The 20745-nt window shown below is 41.7% G+C and overlaps 1 pseudogene; it reads right to left on the bottom strand.

Moving 5' to 3' along the window:
- Window positions 1–2633: 2633 nt before the first annotated feature.
- LOC122644748 lies at window positions 2634–19476 on the bottom strand (annotated as a pseudogene).
- Window positions 19477–20745: the final 1269 nt, after the last annotated feature.

The raw sequence follows: 20745 nt of genomic DNA, 5'->3' as shown, positions 1-20745 counted from the left end.
CAACAAAATGGTAAGGATGAAATTCAAAGAAACATGAGTTATCTTTAGTAAAATGATGAACTGATAACAGATTCTTAGTAATGTCAGGAACATGAAGAAGATTAGAAAATTGAAATTTCTTTTGGGTGGGTGAAGTAAAATGAGATGAACCAATGTTAGTAATGGGTAAACCTAACCCATTACCAACACGCAGTCTATCTTTACCAGAATAGGGTGAAGAGGTTTGAAGCATGGACAGATCAGGTGTGATGTGGTTTGTAGCTGCAGTGTCAGGGAACCATTCTTTTAGATTTGGTGATGAAGAGGGTAGAATTCCAACCATATTAGCAGTGGGTGGAGTCTGTGCTGAAGAGTTGGTGGAGTACCGAAAATAACACTTGCTTGTAGTGTGATTAAACTTGTTACAAATTTGACAGCGATCCTTCTTCCTTGGACGCTGGCCTTGGCTGTGATTGGTCTACTTGGTAGGACCCACAGGAGTGCGAAGAATACCTTGTTGCAAAGGAACAGAGTTGGTGGTGCTCTTGGACGAGTGGGCCTTAACATGAGAGAGATTGGCTTCAACAACACTTTGGGCAATCTTCATTCGCGTCTCATGACTGATAAGAAGGCGATGAAGATCATGAAATGATACCGGTTCAGCCTTGATGGCAAGGGCTGACACAATATCGCTGAAATCTTCTCCCAAGTTTTTAAAGACAATGGCATTGAGTTTCTCCACAGAGAGAGGTTTGTTGGCTGCAGCCAACTGATTAGTGATGTACTTCACTTCTCGAAGATAGGTGCTTACTGATTTGTCACCCTTCATTGTGTTGTGCAGCTGCATATGGAGTTGAAGAATGCTAGTTGTTGATAGGGTGCCAAATGCCGTTTCAAGGGAATGCTAAACTTCAGCTGCAGTTGTGAGGCCAACGACATATGGCAGTACTGCAGGTGTAAGAGATGCAAGAAGCCAGCTCATGACCATCTGGTCCTTGCGAATCCACTCAGTATAGTCTGGATTTATAAGTGAAGATGAGGGACTGGAAGAATCCGTTGCAGCAGAAGAAGAATCTGGAGTTGGTGTTTGCATCGGTGGGCAGATGGTAGAACCATCGATGAAACCCACAAGATCATGGGAACGCAGGAGTGGCATGAGTTGTGTTTTCCATAACAGAAAATTATCAGCAAAGAGCTTCAAAGTGATGTGGTGTTCAAATTCAAACGTACTCCTAACTACCCTCATCTCCAGTCTCATGCCTATTGGGGTTGGATTCCTCACATCAAATCAAATTCAACGAATGTTGTGACTTCCTAGTGGTGACATCAAGCTACACGAGGTCTGTCTCTGTGAAATGCTAAAGCCTTTTTTCTTCCTTCACAATTTTGCTTGTGAAGCGACATGCTTAAATGGAATCAAACTATTAGTCTTCAATGTTGGAGTACGTCCATCAAATCCAAATTGATTTGAATAAATAATTTAATTTTTATTATGCATGAATTGTATTTACAAGCTTATAAGTTTGTTCCATGGGTTTTCATCCAAAACCGTTCTCGTCTAAGGATAGGACCGGACATCCTGTTTATATGGTCGTTATATTGTATATCACTAAAACTGATGATTTCAGGACATAAATGTAATTACACATTATGTATGTGTTTTAAATAGAATCTGATACAATTCTCACATGAGTTACTCTCTGTGTATAAGGACGAGATGCATACCTGTCACTAGTTGACCCTTTGACCTGATAGATCTTTATTGTTCGGTGTTATGTTATGGGTTTTGGTACACCAATGGTTATTGTCATATGGACTATATATCGATGTGCTGGATTCGTGATTACGCGATGTGAACGGAAGAGATGCTCAACATGGAATCCACTGTGATTGGGGAATATCAGGAAGAAAGAAAGTACGTGATCAATCGGATTGGAAATTGGATCCAGTGACATTTTTCGTAAATTATTTATAAAATTATTTTTATATTATTATATTATTTTTATCATGTTTGATCGCGTTTTTGGGGTTTGATTGTGATCACAAAATCTCTGATATGGACATTTACGATGAATTGAGGTTTGACAATATATAATTACATGTCCTATATTTCATCATGAGATATTGTTTAGTAGAGAGTCTTATATGCAATTTAAAGAGTTTAATTATCCATGACAATTATTAAGAAAATAAAATATGTTAACTATATTTTTAATTATGGTGATTTTATTTGATAAAATCTTCAACCACAATTAAAGAGATATCAAATCACTTTTAGATTCTACGTCTTCTCACTTTAGAAGCAAAATAGATTGTAAAGTTTTAAGTTCACCAAAAAGACTCCCAACCAATTTAGGAAACTAGGAATTGAGATTATCTTCAACTCTCACTTTTTATTTTTGGGTAATTTACATATATCACCCCTGAGGTTTAACGAAAGTATAATTTTACCCCCCAGTTTTGGATAATTCTGAGTACCCCCTAAGGTTTAAAAGCGTTAACACATACACCCATTCTATCAGTTTATGACTAACAGTGTTAAAATCAAGAGATAAAGTTACAAAAATGCCCTTACAAGAAAAAAAAACCTACAACTCATCTTCCCCAAATCGTTTAGGGTTTGAAAGAAAGGGAAGATGAATTGCAGGCATAACTTACCGATAATAATTGTGATCGTCAACTGGAACAGGAAGGTTAAGATTTATCAAATTGTCTCCACATTTAACAGTATTTGTAGTTGTAGCTGTAACTGAACCAGAAAGATGGGATCTTTTGTGCCCACCAAGAGCTTGACCAGACCCAAAAAACTCTGAAACAAACAGGGCATTCATGGATTTTCCAATCGACAGTGGAAGTGCCAGCATTACCTTGTTCGGAATCTGCTTCATGGGTCCGAGCAGCATGGAAGAAGATAGGGTACAGCCTCTAATCTTCTTATGACTTGCTCTATGCCCTCCCAAAGCTTGGTATGACCTGAACACCTTCTTGCATGTCCCACACTGATATCTCTCCCGAGTCCGAGTTGGGAATTTGAGCTCTTCCGAGTCATCCGGCTTTTCCATAGACTTCTCTGCTTCTTCATCTTCTTCTTGTTCTTCCTCCGTCTCCACTTCTTCTTTTCTCATCCATATATCCCTCGAAAGCATCATAAGACATCGCACAACATCTTCCTTTGGAGTAGTATCAGATACAGAGCTCACCGGTTCTGCCTCGGGCAGCGACTCAGCTTTACTAGGTTTGCTCGACTTGGGCTTCTTCAGCTCCGGTGTTTGTGGTTGTTGATGCTGCTATAGATTTCTTTGTTCTCCGATGAAGCTGGATTTGGGAATCCTCTTCGATCGTCTTCTAGATGGGTTCTTAGATGATTCTGTTTCATTTTCTCTGTCTTGCACAACCGACCCAGCATCGACGGCAAAAGAAAACTCAAGATCTACCAAACGAAAGCTTTTCTTCGGATTCTCTCTCAGCCCATAATACAAACCTTTTTCCTCTTCTTCTTCAAAATATGATAATCAGATGCTTTGGGGAAGCTGGATTTGCAATTCATCTACCCTTTTTTTTAAACCCTAAACGATTTGGGGAAGATGTGTTGCAGGTTTTTTTTTTGCAAGGGCATTTTTGTAATTTTACCTCTTAATTTTAATATTGTTAATCATAAACTGACGGAATAGGTGTATGTGTTAACAGTTGTAAACCTTATAAGGGTACGTAGAATATTCCAAAACTGAGGAGTAAAATTATACTTTCGTTAAACCTTAGGGGTGGTATGTGTAAATACGTGCAAATGCACATGTGAGCCTTTGTTACGTGGCAAAGAGAGAGAGAGATTCATACACTTGGATGAAAAGTGAACTAATTATTGTGTAGGTTATCAGCCCTTAAACAAATTTACTAATTAGGGTTTTAATGCACATGTTAATTACATATGACAAGTGGCAAGTGACTGATATGAAGGTTAATAATACTCACATGAGCTTTTTTTATGTTTTTCTTGGGGGAGGGGTGTAAATTGTTAAATTGATGAGAATCAGCTTGTGATTCGTAAATGCACAAATAAAATGCTCAAATTCCATTCCTATTTTGTTGGTTTTGCCGTCCGCCATGGCCATCCTTTCTTGGTGGATGGGCCCAAATCCAAAATGGGCTTTTCTTTATTGTTTATTTTGCCGTTGTCATCTTTGAATGTCTCTTGTTACATTGGTCGAAGCCCTCCGTGTAGTCCCTCTCAATCACAAATTCAAAAATGGGAATCAAATAAACCAATCATCCGATTCAATTCGGCTTATCTATGTATGAAATCCGTTTCTCTGTTTCTCTTACTAAATTAATATGTTTCTTAATGTAACTAATATGTAAGATTTTTTTTCTAATTAGGCTGGCAATGTGAACTATAATAGGAGCTTGTTTCCTAATTAGGGTGGTTTACTTATCTAAGTTTTAAAGGAAGTAGAGTTATGTTTTTAGGAAGAGATAAAAGTGCAGCGATGGTGAATATGGGAAGAGAGATGTTTTAATTGGGAATCCCAAACTTTTAGAGCTAAAAAATTAACTGTAGTAAAGCTGCCCTTTATGTAATGTGTCATATGTTCTAGAAATGTTATTTTGTCCCACAATTAGGCTGTTATTGTGACCTATATTAGGAGATTAGTAGACTTATTATAAGAAAAGTGAAAATGCAGAAGAGGAAGAGATAAAGATGAAGAGATTGTGAATATGGGAAGAGAAATATTCTAATTGGTGATAAGATTTGGAATTAAAACTCTTAAATCATGATATCTTTTATTTACTTATTTATTTATTTGTCAATCTTTAATGCTCTCTGATAAACCCAAAATTATCCCTGACCACTCAGGGATCACCACGTGTCCTAGCCCAGAGAGGAGGACCAGCTCAGGACCAGAACCAAACCGACAAACCAAGGAAAGATTCAACCCAAACCGGACTCGGGCGCCAACCACGGGCGCGGACAGCCGACCTCGGGCGTGGATCACCGACCCCGGGCGTGGATCGCGGACCCCGGGCGCAGACCGCCGACCTGGGGTGCGAACCGAAGGCCCCAGGCGCAGACTCGGACCCCCTCGGGCTCATCATCCCTGGACACAGTCTCCCTCGAACACGGTGGCGACCACCACCATCAACAAGATAGATCACATCACCAAGGATCCGTTGGCCACCAAGGTCCGTTGACCACCAAGACGCAAAGCCACCAAGGCCCGTTGGCCACCAAGGTCTGTAGACCACCAAGCTATCAGTCACGTAGTCTGAAAGGACTCATATACCAAGAACCTCATCTACCAAGATAGGTCTATCCATCAAGGACACCAAGTCTAACATAACGTTACGTCTCACGAAAGGCAACTACCAAAGTCTATCATGACACCACGTCTCACGGGAAGACAACCAATCAAGGATGAGCCCTGCTACTCAGGGACTCTATCAACTACGAGGACTACTCACCATCAACTGGGACTCTCCACATCGCCATGCTCTATTATAAAAAGAAAGGTACTCTACCCATCTAAATCCATCTTGAATTCTACTATTTATCTGTTTGCTCAGAGAGATCTAACTCAGGCATCGGAGAGTCCTAGGCCGGAACGACACCGGTTCTCCTTTGTCACCCTTGGTCCTTTTGCAAGTGACGGCACTCGAGGGACCACTGAGTGATTTCTTGACGCAACAAATTGGTGCCGTCTGTGGGAACGATGCTATCCATCATACCTACTAGCTTGTTCTCATAACCATTCCATGGCACCACGAGGCAAGAAGACCGCTCCCTCCACCAACAATGCTGCGAGGGAGGGGAACGGATCACCTCTTCCTGAGAGTTCACGTCGCAGAGCCACTGACCATGTCTCTCAGGAGAGGGAGGTCCCCGAGAACCAATAAGCTGGGGTAATTGACCTCAACCCTGATGTAGCCATTGAAGCCACCGTGGAGCCAGCACCTGATCCCAACGCACCAGCGATTGTGGGTCAGATCAATGACTTGCAGTGACAGATCCTCCATGACCAGCAACTCTTCCGCGACTACCTGAGGCAGCGTGCAACATCCCACCATCGTAGGACGGATCCTCGACAGGAACGGAGCCCTAGGAGATCACCTCCCAGGGGTGATAGGTCAGAGAGGCACACCAGGCAACGGGGGGAGCCATCCCAACCTCCCAGAAGAACAGTGGACCTTCCAGTACGATCAGACCATGGGAGAACACCGTCACACCGGTCCGTGGTACCCAACCCAGAAGGGTCCATCAGGAGGTCGGTGTTCCAAGGTCGACTAGGAGGAAGTCACACGCCAAGGCGGAGCCAAACCGACCGTGAAGAAAGCCCCTCACGATCGCGCCAGGATTCATCACGACGTGACCATTCACCATCCCGCCAATACTCAAGGCAGGAGGGGACTTCAAGGAGAGGACATGAACGAGGTCACAGTGAACGTCCTGCCAAGCGTGAGGGACAGACACGGGATGAAGAGCTCAACAAGAGACTCCGAGATCTAGACGAGAAGCTGGAAGGATTGAAGAAACAGACCAAGGGCGAGACTCACTCAATACCCGGGCAACACCCATTCTCGACAAAGATCATGTCAGCCACACTCCCATCTAGGTTTAGGTTACCCACCTTCGAACTCTATAGTGGTACCACGGACCTTAATGACCACATCAACTATTTTAATGGTATGATGACACTATACGGTGGATCGGACATGGTCTCCTGCAGAGCATTCCCTGCATCCCTTAAGGGTGCAGCTACTTCCTGGTTCTCCAGACTACGATTGAGGTCGAAAGGTTCATTCGCAGAACTGTGTGAGTAATTCGTTACCCGCTTCCAGAGCAGCGTCAAGAAGAAGAAGACCATGGTCAATCTACTAAATGTGGTACAGAACCCTGGGGAGTCCCTCAGGGAGTATGTCACCAGGTTCACCAAGGAGTCCTTGGAGGTCCGAGATTTAGACGACCAGACCCCGCATACAGTCTTGGCAGGAGGTATCAGAGACCTGGACCTGATCAAGGACCTGGCACGTCATGAGATCAGGACTATGAAGGAACTCCTAGAGCGATGCAATGAGTTCGCCAATATGGTCGAAGTACTACAGGCTAGGAAGAAGGTGATCGAGGCCAAGCCACAAGACAACAAGAGGTCAGCACCAGATGACCGTAAAGAGAGTAAGAGGTCAAGGACTGAACGTCGACAGGGGAAGGGCGACCGCCCATCTGGAAGGACTGACTGTCGTCTAGAGAGGAGTGATAGAGCAAGTAGTCCAGAGTTCACACCACTGAACACCACCAGGTCTCAGATCCTCATGCAGATTCAAGACCGTGACCTACTCCATTGGCCACGACCCATGCTAGCAGGACCTGAGAAGCGTAACCCCAACAAGTATTGTCTCTTCCACAAAGAGAATGGACATGATACAGAAGACTGCTACCAACTGAAGAGGAAGCCCAGTGGAGGACCTCGTCCCATGGCCACTCAGCAACGACGACCCCTCCAAGGTCGTACAAGTTGGCTCACAATTGAGCAAACAGAAGGATGAGCTTGGGTGCCTCCGCCAAGCAAACATGCATGTCTTCGCATGATCGACCTCCGACATGTCAGGCACACCCAGATCTATAGCAGAGCACAGGCTACACATAGACTCAACCAGGAAGCCCCTTCCTCCTCTTCACTAGTAGTAAGGGAGGGCAATGAGGGAAGAGTGTCTGCAGGGGAGGACAACCCCGACAAGGGCTCCCTAGAAGACCCAATAACAATAGAGGCACCGATCGAGTCGAATGGGCATCACCAAGCGGTTTGAACGACGGTCGTGGATCGAATGGGCACTGATCGAAGGAGCGTTGATCGAAGGGTCGCTGATCGAATAGGCGCAGATCAAGTGGGCGCTGATCGAAGGGGTGCTGATCACCACGAGCGTAGATTGAATCAAACAAGCATCGTAGGTGCGGATCGAGTCGAACAAGCATCACCAGGCGCGGATTGAACGAGCGTCACTAGGCGCAGATGGAACGCAGGCGCGGATCAAATGGGCACCAATCAGGCATGGATAGAGGTCATGGGCATGGACGAGGTTCGAGGTCCGAGGTCGAGGATCGAGGTTCGAGGTCAAGGTTCGAGCAAAGATGTGTTCGTGACCAAAGATCAAATCAAGTAAAAAAAAAAACAATTGCCACAGCCAAGGGCCGTAGGCGACAGGCCATGGGCATGTCTTGAATTCTACTATTCATCTATTTGCTCAGAGAGATCTAACTTAGGCATCGGAGAGTCCTAGGCCGGAACCACACCGGTTCTCCTTTGTCAACCTTGGTCCTTTTGCAGGTGACGGCACTCGAGGGACTGCTGAGCGATTTCTTGACACAACACTCTCTCTTTCTTGAATCGTTATCCTCTACAGTTCCCTGACCGGTGTGGTTCCCTAGTTCCTCTCACAAGAGGGGAGTGGGACCCACCCGGGGCACCTGACCGAACACTCTGCCTGGGTAGGGTCCACCCTCCTCTTGTGAGAGAAACTAGGGAACCGCATAGGAAAAAAATTCCTCTTTCTCTCCTTGTCGATTCACTTGATGTTACTTTCTAAGTTCATGTGATTCCCACATTGCTTATCTTCTTTCCAAAACCAAATTGTGCAATTCAGTCAGGGAGTGATAGATATGTTGGGTTTTGGGTCTAATTATTATGGCTTGATTTATTAGGCTCATATTAATCACTTGAGATTTAATCCAGACTGTTCAATGTGGGGATTGATTAGGTCTGGAGTTTATTTATAATAACCCTGGGTCCCTGCTGTTGTCCATCGTATTCTTGTAACTTAACTCACGAGAGTTACAGAAAGGAGGAGACTGCAGAAGGCGTAAAGGCTAAGGGAGTAACCTTAGGGCAGGTCAGAGCGTGTGGTTGTTAACCAAAGGAGCTTGGATCTTCTGCAATCCAAAGGAATAGGTATGGAATATTGTCCCATCTATTATTATTATTTTGCTTATAATCTAACAGCGGCATTAGAGCTAGGGTCTTCACATACTAGAATCAATTGTTAGCAATGGAATAAAATATTAAAGATTATTTTCCTGTTGTGCATTATTTGTATTGTTGGAAAGATGAATCAAATTCAAAAGGTTAGAATTTGGTAGAATCTAGAGAGAAAGGAACCTTGGTTTTGTCAAAACAATAGTTCTGCTACAGACTCTGCAATTAGAGAAGCCTGTCCCATTGGGTTTTAGGTAGAACTGTACTTAAAAAATAAATAAACGTTGCCACTGCCATTGGTCGGCGACCGGAGTGAAAACCGCGGCTGGCAACATGGAGGCCGCCATGGCCCTTGCCCATTTGGGCAGCGGACATAGCAGTAGCCATGGCCGATTGCCTTGTGCTTTCGGCTGTGGGATGAAGACAGAGGCTCTATCTGTATGTTTTGTGAAAATTTAAGGGCGTTTTGGTCCTTTTGGTTGTAATAATTACTACCCTATTACATGGCGCTTGTCTATTGGGCAAGGTTAAAATATATTAGATGTAAGGAGAACGTTTCAAACTGGGATGTAGTTTCCAGATTTTTCGATTGGGTTTTTCATGCAATTGTTATAGGAGGTGATACACTGATACCGTTTTGGTGTTGGGAACGTGTTTGCCATTAAACGTGGTGTTGTACGGTTATTAAAACCATATGGAGCACTATGCACGGTATTTTCAACCGTTTAATGTTTAGGTCCTTTTGGAAGTGGGCCATGTTGGGAGTGGCCCGTCTTTATAAAATTTGTCGTCATTAGATAAGTTTTACTTAGGGCTGCAACAAGGTCGGGTTGGGTCGGGCCTTTTAAAACCCTTGCCCAACCCTGAGTCCCTTTAGCTGGTCCCAAGCTTGACCCGACCCTGACTCAGGGTCAAGCCGGGCTGACCCTGATTGGCCCTAGGCATGGGGAGGAATGGAAATGCATGGGCTGGCCAAGCTGGGAAAGGTAGATGTATGGCTGGCCAAGCTGGGAAAGGGAGATGAATGGGTTGGTTAGGCTGGGAAAGGAAGATGCATGGGGTTGCTACCCTGGGAAGAAGAAGCAAAAAAAGAAGGAAGAAGAAAGAACAAGAACAAAAATAAAAAATAGAGGACAGGGTCGGGTTGGGTTGGGCCAGGCTCAGTCTGAGGGCTAAACCATGACCCGGCTTGACACTGACTCAGGGCCAGAAATTCTTGACCCTAACCCGCCCTCAGGGTCAAGGTATCTCAACCCAGGCTCTGTTCGGGCTCAGGGCGGATTCGGGCCGTCAAGGCCAAACTTGCACCCCTAGTTTTACTGTTTTAATGGAATGAGCTGGACCAGTTCATGTTTCGATTAAATTTAATGGTCCATCAACGATTTCTTTTAAAAGCCCATGCCTGATTTATAATTAAAACGTTTTAATGGGCCTTCTTGTATTAATAGCACATTGAAATTAAATGGCCCATTTTAATTAAAATTGAACCCAATTTGATTTGGTTCAAGTTTCAACAAACCAACCTGGTTCAAATTGATATTGAACCGGAACCGGTTTGGGTACTTGGATCAACCCAAATACCCGACCCATGATCAGGAATTTTTACCCATCGGTCAGCCGGCGGCGCGCCGAAAACTGTCGCCGGCGGCAGCATCTTCGGCCATTGATCGGTGAATGTCAAGTTAAAAAAAAAAACCACAAACAAACAAAAACAGAAATCATTTTGGTTTAGTTTATAAACTAATTTCAATTTCATTATTTTTGTTTCTGTTTCGAAACAGATTTCTATTCCAGAACAAAAAAGTAGTTTAGAACTGTTCTAGGATTATAAAAGCATCGTTTTTGTTCTAATTTTGCTCTAAATTGATGATTTTGTATCATTTCTAATACTTTAATGCTTGTTTTGGGTTATTTCTTTAACATTAATGAGCATGGAATAGTACCTAGGTTGATATGGCACGTAGTATAGAGTACAAAACTGAATGTATGCATGGTTAAATTATAAATTCTTTTATAATGAATGTAAATTCTCCATTAGCTATGGTTTATAGAGTCATATTGGGTTATGGTAGAATAAGACTAAAGCCACCAATGTGGTAAGGTCCAATTCAACTATAGCACAAATGATCCAAAGTTTAAAATAAGGGCAACACAATAGATGGCTGATCACCCAAAGGTGATGTCATCAAATTAAAATTGAAATACATACAAAATAGGGGAAAACTCTAATCTAGAGGATTCTAGCCGCCCAAAGGTGGTGCTCTCTTCAAATGTTAGAGTTGTCCCGCGGTACCAGCACAAGTAGATGGTTGATCATCCGAAGGTGATGACATGAAAGAAAATTGAATGGATATAAATAGGAAAAACCCTAATCTTAAAGAGACTAGTTACCCAAAGGTGGTAGTCCCTCTTAAGGTTAGAGTTGTCCAGCAGTTTTGTAAAGTAGATGACTGATCACCCAAAGGAGATGTCATCAAAGTTATCAAGCAGTATTTGCAAAGTAGGTGGTTGATCACCTAAAGGTGATATTATCAAAGTTTTGAGATGACCATAGCATTTCAAGACCCAATAGCTTAAAAATGTGAACATGGTTGTAACTTTGTTTTATTAGCTAGTTTGTCTTGTTGTAACTAGCATGGAATTTGGCATTGGTTAAATGTCTTAGTTATGTTCCAACTCAAACTTTGCTTTTGGTTTTATAAAAATAATTATGCATTGGGGTTTGTTTTCCTCACCATACGAATGAAAACTCACTCGTTTACTGCTGCTACGAGTCTTCTCCATTGAAGAGACCTTGTGTGTGATCAAGGGAAAAGGATTGGTGTATGATCCAATTGACAACTTGCGGTGGGAAGCTCGGGTGTGTCATCTTATGTTCATGTTCTCTAGCTGCTATTATTTTACTAGGAGTATTGATCTTCTTTTATTCAGTGTCATTAACAAGTTCTATTCTGGATTTTCTGCAACTAGAAACCATGTTTCTAGAAGACTGTATGCAAGATGTTTTTTGCATGAAATCTGAATAACCCAATTAGGCCATCAGAACCCCTCCATCTTTTGATCGAGTTTTCTGTCCAACTAAAAGGGAAATTCGATCCAAGTTGTAGGTCCATCTGACCTGCTGATCCTTGGTTATTTGAGTTCTCCCAATTCTTTCTGTGTTGAATCTAGAGCTATTTCTGAACAGATTCATTAAGACTAAATCTGAGACCTATATTGTTCTGAGAATCTGATTTCTGACCACAATATCCATAATTCTATTGCTATTAGGACTTGTCCATATCTGCTGATTTGACCATTTGATTAGGCTTAAGTTTTCAGCAGATCTTCCCTCTCCATTTAGGCTCTGTTTGGTTGCAAGGGGAATTAAAGGGAAGGGAAATGAAAATTTTAAACATAAAAAAAAACTTTTGTAATAAGTACACCACGTGACTATATCATTAACTCCAAATCATTCCATATTTGGTTATAAATTTCACTTTTCTTTGCATCTAATTCCCTGTGGTTTAAAAAGTAAAATAAAACTTACATATAAAATGTATCATAACTAAATATGGTAAGAAATTTTAGTAGTATATACAATCACATGGGATAATCATTACAAAGTTTCTTTTTTAGGCTTGAAAGTTTTCACTTCCCTTCTCTTCAATTCTCCTTGCAACCAAACGTAGTCTTAGTGAACTCGACCCCAATTTCATTACCTGTTGACCACCTGATTTACTTACTGTCACCATTTTAGTTGATGGTGCATATATACTAGATTTGATATTTATCTTAACCAAGTGTATTTTCTTTTTTCTTTCCTAATAGATTCTCCTCCATGACTCCAACCCCCAAGGAAAAAAATTTGTCATTCTCCTCAACTCAACTTCTTAACATTTCTTAACAGTATACAAAATATTATACTCAGATTCAATCATTCTGTGTAGATGCAAACTTCAGGATTAAGTCCCAACTCCTAACATATTGTACAAGATACAATATAAATTGCGGATATGTTAAAACAAAATCAATGTCGATTTGATCATGCTATAAAAATAAAAAACCATCATCAGTTACAAAATCTCCAAATATTAGGAAAAAATAATTTTGCCAGATCATATGGCCTCTACACCCAAACACAGACCTTCCTGAAATGACTGTCATGTCCCCTTACAAAATGAAAAATCCCCCCTCTCGCACTGGTGCAAGGGCCACATGACCAAGTAACATTCTTCGTCCTCATTAATAATTAAAATTTTAAATAATGGTTAAACACTTACATTCATCAGGATTTGTGTTGATTTGGTCATGTTGTAAAAATAAAAAACCATCGTCATTTACAAAATCTCAAAATATTAGGAAAAAATAACCTTGCTAGATAGTGTGGCCTCTACACCCAAACACAGACCTTCCTGAAATGACTACCATGTACCTTTACAATGAAAAATCCCCCCTCCCGCGCTGGTGTAGGGGCCACATGACCGGACAATATTCTTTATCCCCATTAATAACTAAAAATTTAAATAATAGATAAACACTTACGTTCAACGAGATATGCACAAAAGTGTTCCGCATAAATCGGATAATATCAGAACCAGCTACATATCCCCCCGATTTTTGATCTGTCATATAAAGACATAATAACAATTGTTTAATTACGTAGGTGATGATAGACTGGGCCACACAATTGGGCTTATTTTTGGGTGATGGTAAATTTTTTCCGTCGCCAAATATATTTTAATATCTTTTTTTTGGATGAGTCTAATTTTTGGTCGACAGTACATATTCCATTTTAGATTATGGAACTTACTGTCACTAACAAACATATGATGAGAATTTTTTTTTACTGTTGCTCAAAATATTTTTCCCTACTGACCCCTTTTACCGTCACCTATTTTTGGCTACAGCAGTATTGACAATAAGCTAGGCGACGGATTGATCAACCGTCGCCCAAATTTTTAGTACATGGTTAATGTATACTAAATTGCTTGATCACGATTTCTATAATCCCAATTAACCTTGATCAAAATTTTGTACTTGATTAATAATAATAATAATATAATTCATGAGGATTACATAAAACAAATCTAATAAGACTAAACGACAAAGTTTTTGAAGATTTAAAGGGAAAAGTATTTTAAAGATCTAAGATAAAGGTATACTTACCAAACAATTTCTTTTGATTGGTTTCCTCCAATGTATTAGTCGAGTAATTCTCCCATATTCTAACATCAAATATTTAGACTGAGAATGAGTATGGTGAATACTTTAGGGTAAAGGAAAAAGGTAGTTTAAGGTCTATGATAAATGTATACTTACAAAACAAATTCTTTTGATTAGTCTCCAATATATTAGTCTCGTCATTGAAATTTCTTCATTAAAATTCTTTCTCATGTTCTAATAATAAGTTAGTGAATATATTTTGACAATGAATGAAATAAACACATAAAAATCATGCCAACAATATATGATGATTTTGTTTATTCAGCTATACATTGCTCATAATAAAATGCATGCCTTTTAGTAATCGTTCAACAACACTGAGCATGCATTTTATCTTTATAATATATACCTTTAAAAAATAAAAAGTTTTCTGTATGGCTGTCAAGGAATTTATTTTACGATTCAGTCCATACCATAAAAAAGAAAAACTACTATGTGGACATATGCATGGACCCGCCCTCAATATACAAAAGATAGAAGGTAGTGGGGTTAAAGAAGAAAAATCATTTGCTTCAAAGAGTAAAAATATTGACTAAATTTTCTTTGCATAGTTATCTACATAACAATTGAAGATGAAGTTTCTAGAAAGCACAAGACCAAATCTGAGCCATATTTTTTAATCTAAATCATCAGTTTTCACTTAGAGTTGGAGGAATTAATGCACAATAACAATAATGTCCAGAGTACTGGTAAACATGCATGGACATACACGGGATGTGTGCCAATACAAATGAGGTATTTAATTGAATTAGACTTTGAAATTTGACACGTGGCTAACTAGACCATGTCCTCTTTACCCAATAGTGGGAATGGAGATATTATCTGTCCAACTGATAGAATTGATGCTTTGTCACTTTTTGAAATTTAACAGACCGTTGTGATAACAATAATTTTTCATTTTCTACTTATCCTTGGATGACATCTTCGTTTAGAGTCAACACAAGGGAAATCCAAGGCAATAACATGAAAGGTTTAATCCAGTTTTTTTCTTAAATACCTCTTTTTCTAAATACCCCCTCTACTTACCCAGATTCAAATGATGCTATTATGCAATAAGTTTCCCTTCTTTGGCAAATTTGGGAAGCCTGCAATCGAACTGTCTTTAATCATTCAAATCTATGTTTGATTAATCATTTAATTGAATATGAGGGAATAAACCTCAACAAGGAAAGGGCTAAGCATCATATACTAATACTGTTGCTTTATTTTTCATATCAATGGTCATTTCTTTAAATAAATTTATCATTTTTATTAATAGTAAATAGAATTGCTCATAATAGAATCTTAGACTGATGTATCATACAATTGTGATACACATAATCAACAAATTGCATATAATCCGTTGGATTGGAATGATATTAAACGGCCTGGATTGTATAATAAAAAATCATTAATTGTATTAATATGCATGTGCGTAAAATCTTTTGTAGTTAATATCATACATCACAGATTAGAGGTAAATCCATACAAATCAAGACAAAATTTCAGCAATGGAATCTTGTACGCTATTCCGGTGAGTTCAACTACACCAATGTACACCCATGATTGGGAGATGCACCGCATACCACAATGTATCTGAACCCAACCACTGAAATACCGTGCGCCAGGATCTCTTCCGGTTGGGCTTGTGCATGCTTGCGGATTTGAATCTAGATCTTCAATTCTCATCCATCAGTCCAGATTACATTGGAACCGATTAAATCTTAAAGTAAAACAATGGAAGGCCAATGTTCACAGTAGCGACATTAGATTGGATCTTGTTCCCTTAAGTTTCCTGCCCGGCCCAGTTCCCCCAGTGACTCTAATAAGGGAGGCACAATGACCACCCTGCCCTTTCCCGAACACTGTCCGGGTGTCACACCCTGAATTTTGAATCACCGGAATCTGTGACCAAAGCGTATAAATACGCTCTCGCACTACCGCCAGGATCATAGATGCAGTAGTTAAGCTAACTCATCCACACCGCACAAGACATAAATGATCAGGAGAGGATATAATATAATTAAATCAGAGTAACAGAAGCTAAATGATAATATAATAACATAATTTGTCAATGTTTATCCCTATTCAATAATCCGCCACAAACACACATGGAACCATGATGACATCCCATCAGGACTTATGTATTACATAGTGTATAAATAATACATTCTTCATGATAGAATCAAGATAATGAGATAGTTAATATCCAAAAAGGTAAATATCCAAAAAGAGGCCATCGGCCCAATGTCTCAAGAAGCTACTCTCCTAAGTAGCAAGTCTCATAGTAGCAGTCTAGTCCATACTCCCCTTCCTCAGGAGCCCACCAGTCCTCGCCACTGTCGCCCTCAGGGGCCATAGGCTCGGAGCCGATTGGCTCCACCAAACCTGCATCATCATCTAAAAATAAGTTTCCACGAGGGATGAGCTCCATTGAGCCCAATGAGTAAATCAAATCATGCAAAGGGTTACAATATGCATGGATGATAATGTTATGATGCATGAAACAATGATTACATGTGCACCTAACTCTAACCTCTGAGTCAGGTATAGTACTACTACAACGCCCTAGGTAGCATCCCCGGCCCTCCATCTCTCACACACGGATGGTCTATTCGGTGATGTCAAACCCGAGTTGCGCAAGGAGCCTGTTGGTCCCGGTCCTCAATCGGACTTGCCGGTCCCAGTACCTCAACTGGAATCGTTGGTTTACCCAGCAAACCCCCAAGGTTAACCCCACTGCCACGGTTCTGGTCCTCCATCGGAATTGCCGATCCCAGTCCTCAATCGGAATCGTTGGTTTCTCTGTGGGGGGATCATCCAACATGTAAACCCCTGTTGGCAAGGGTCATAGCATTAGGTATAGTGTCATCCTAATCAGCATACATCTAATGCATATTAAGGTACGTACACACGTAGGCCAGAGGTCGAGTCCATAGTCCCTCCACGTCGGGCTCGCTATCCTCTCACGCCCTCTAACTTACACGTGCACATTATCCACCTACCAAAGAAATGCCTAAGTCAGGTATAGTACTACTGCAATGCCATAGGTAGCATCCCCGGCCCTCCATCTCTCACACGCGGATGGTCTATCTGGCGATGTCAAACCCGAGTTGCGCAGGGAGCCTGCCGGTCCCGATCCTCAATCGGACTCGCCGGTCCAAGTACCTCAACCGGAATCGCTGGTTTATCCAGTAAACCCCCAAGGTTATCCCCACTGCCACGGTTCCGGTCCTCCATCAGAATCGCCGATCCTAGTCCTCAATCGAAATCACTGGTTTCCCCGTGGGAGATCATCCAACATGTAAACCCCTATTGGCAAGGGTCGTAGCACTGGGTACGCAATGCCTAGCCACAACACCTACTGTCTAGTGGTGTACGTATACTATAACATATAGATTCCATCATTGTCAAATCTCAGAACATTGTCATTCACAATATATATCACCATATTCTCAGTCAAATATCACATCATAACAGTAATTGAAAGTAAAGTGCAACCTAGTATCTACACTCAACGTGGAAGAGTTTCCATCACTAAACAATAGATTTTTTGATAAGTAAACATACATGTACGTGTATGACAATCATATAATGAAATGCAAGTAGGTTCGGGTATCCGATTTCCTCACCTTGAGTTTTGGTTTAATCGAACCGTGAATGATCCGGTGCACTAAAATGTGAGTCGACCCCCGTATTTGGGTGCCCTAGATGCACAAAAAGACACACAAGAGACTACTACTAAGGTCCCCAAAAGGGTAGGAATCAATAAGGTTTCAAAAGTGTAAATATTGTAAAATGGTAGGAAGAAATTGGTAAAACGGTAGATGCATTTCTGGACTGTTCCTACTGTTTTTCACCGAGAGAAAAAGGTAGGTAGGCAGGGCTTAAAAAGGTAGGAAGGCACTTGGGCTGCTCCTATCGTTTTAGCCTGACTGTACCTACCTTTTTACATAAACAAGCTTAAAATGAATGTTTGGCTTGGGGCTTTGGTTTCATGGCTCAAATGGGTATGTTCTAGGATCATGCCATACAATGATGGCCAAGAATGTTACTCTAATCTAGGGTTTTAGATCTTACCATCAAGAGGGTTTATAAACCCAAGCTCACACATGAGGTGGGTGATAGCTTTGGAAGCAATAAACCCTAGCTTACACATCCTTGAGCTAGGGTTGGCATTGATGGTCTAGGTCATCTAATGGGGTGGAATGGAAGCATTTAAGGTCACCTTTCACAACAAGAAGGCATTAGTACCTTCCATTAATGGTTCCTCCAATAGATTGGTGAAGCCATTAATGGTAGGACACCATCCAAGATCCAAGAGTGTAGGGATTAATGGGGATGAGAGAAATGACAGTGGTTAGGTGAGGAACTTACCAAATGGGGATGGTGAGTGAGTGAATCCTCCTCCTTTCCTCTCTTCCTTCTTCCTCTCCTTCTTTCTCTTCATCTCTTCTTCTCTTCTTTTCTTCTTTTCCTCCCCAAGTCGATTTATGGTTAGAGTGATATGGGAATAGTGGTCTTTTGGCCTTATCTATCCCAAAAGGTCCCTAGGGTAGGTTTGGCTGCGTGTTGGTCCTTAGGCCTAAATACTCTAGGGTCTGTTTGGTTGGACCCCAAACCATGGTTCATGTTCAAGTTATTGGGCCTCAACAAAGCCTCATCTTTATGAGGTCCACATGCCCTCTCTATCTTTAAATTAAAGGGGTGCAATACACCCAAGCCCAATCAATTACCTATACATAATATTATTTATACTATAGATGGAGTATGAGAATAATGGCTTACTCCTAATCGTCCCAAAGTGGTACATCGAATAGGGCCGGGACTTATGGGTCCGCCTGCGGAGGGAACGCCAAGAACACTCCCTTGTTGAAAAACTTCCCCCTGTCTCTGTCGATGAACCTCTCCTCGACGACCTCCCCTGAATCAAGGTTAATGATCTTGTGAGATGGTTTGAGTATCATTGCCCATAGTTCCCTGGAGTACTCTGTCGTCGATTCTACACAATTTAAACTAGGCCGGTTAGACCAGGCTTTAAGCCGAGGTTTGGGCATGGATTTAACATCCCCCCCACCTTATAAGAATTTTGTCCTCGAAATTGAGACATACCTGGCATGTCGAATAAGTGAGGGTGCTTTACTCGAACTTCGCTTTTACACTCCCAAGATGCTTCCTTTTCAGAGTGATTCTTCCATTGGACCTTGACATAGGAGATGATACGATTGCGGAGATTGTGTTCGTTCCTCTCAAGAATCTTCATAGGTTCTTCCACATAAGTCAGGTTCTCAGAAAGCTCAAATGGTTCATGAGTTAAGGCATGGGTTGGATCCGGAATGTACTTCCGTAGCATCGATACATGGAACATGTCATTAACACCCGCTAATGACTGGGGGGCGCGGGGGTAGGGCCAGCCTGTATGCCACGGCTCCGATTCTTGCTAGAATCTCATATGGTCCAAAGTATCTAGGACTCAACTTCCCTTTCTTACCGAACCGCAACACCCCTTTTGTTGGCGATACGCGAACGAACACCTTATTACCCACGCCAAACTCGAGGTCCATGCGCTTCAAATCCGCATAACTTTTCTGTCTCATATTCAACTCCTTCTGGGTGAAGAAGTACTTCAAGCTTTTGTGGTCACTGAAAATTTCACTCTTCGTGCTGTACAAGTAATGGCGCCATATTTTCAAAGCAAATACTACCGCCGCCAACTCCAAGTCATGAGTGGGGTAGTTCTTCTCGTAGGTCCTTCAGTTGCCTAGATGCATAGGCAACCACCTTACCATGTTGCATCAAGACACATCCAAGCCCCAATTTGAACGCATCCATATAGACAGTCATGCCACCAGTACCTGATGGAAGTGTCAGAATTGGGGCACTGACCAGCCTCTTCTTCAGTTCTTGGAAGCTTTTCTCACACACCTCTGACCATTCATATTTCACCCCCTTTCGAGTTAGCCTAGTCATCGGTGCCGATATGCGAGCGGAATTCTCAATGAATCTCCTGTAACAACCAACCAATCCAAGGAAACTTCGAATTTCTCCCACATTCTTCGGTGATTCCCAATCCAATACCGCCTGGACCTTCCTTGGGTCCACTTCTATACCCTTCTCAGAGACGATGTGGCCTAGGAATGCCACTTGGTGTAGCTAGAATTCACACTTGCTAAACTTGGCGTACAATTGCTTCTCTCTTAGCCGCTGTAAAACTAGCCAGAGGTGAATGGCATGCTCTTCCCCCTGTCTCTGTCGATGAACCTCTCCTCGACGACCTCCCCCGAATCAAGGTTAATGATCTTGTGAGATGGTTTGAGTATCATTGCCCATAGTTCCCTGGGGTACTCCGTCGCCGATTCTACATAATTTAAACCAGACCGGTTAGACCGGGCTTTAACCTGGGGTTTGGGCACGAATTTAACACCGGGTGGCCACCCCCCTTTATTACAGGAATTGGGGGAACTGGGTCAGGCAAGGAACTGGAGGAGATAATTTTTCCATCAGATTTCATTTGCAAAAATCTCGTAAGGCACGAGAAGCTTACTAGGTGTTCTACTAAAGATCAAAAGACATGAATCCTTGGTATGGTGCATACCGGCGTGAGCACCATGCGCGGGGGCCT

Source organism: Telopea speciosissima, chromosome 11 (assembly GCF_018873765.1).
Source record: "Telopea speciosissima isolate NSW1024214 ecotype Mountain lineage chromosome 11, Tspe_v1, whole genome shotgun sequence".
NCBI classification, from domain to species: Eukaryota; Viridiplantae; Streptophyta; class Magnoliopsida; order Proteales; family Proteaceae; genus Telopea; species Telopea speciosissima.
This window is presented reverse-complemented; position numbering and strand designations above follow the sequence as displayed.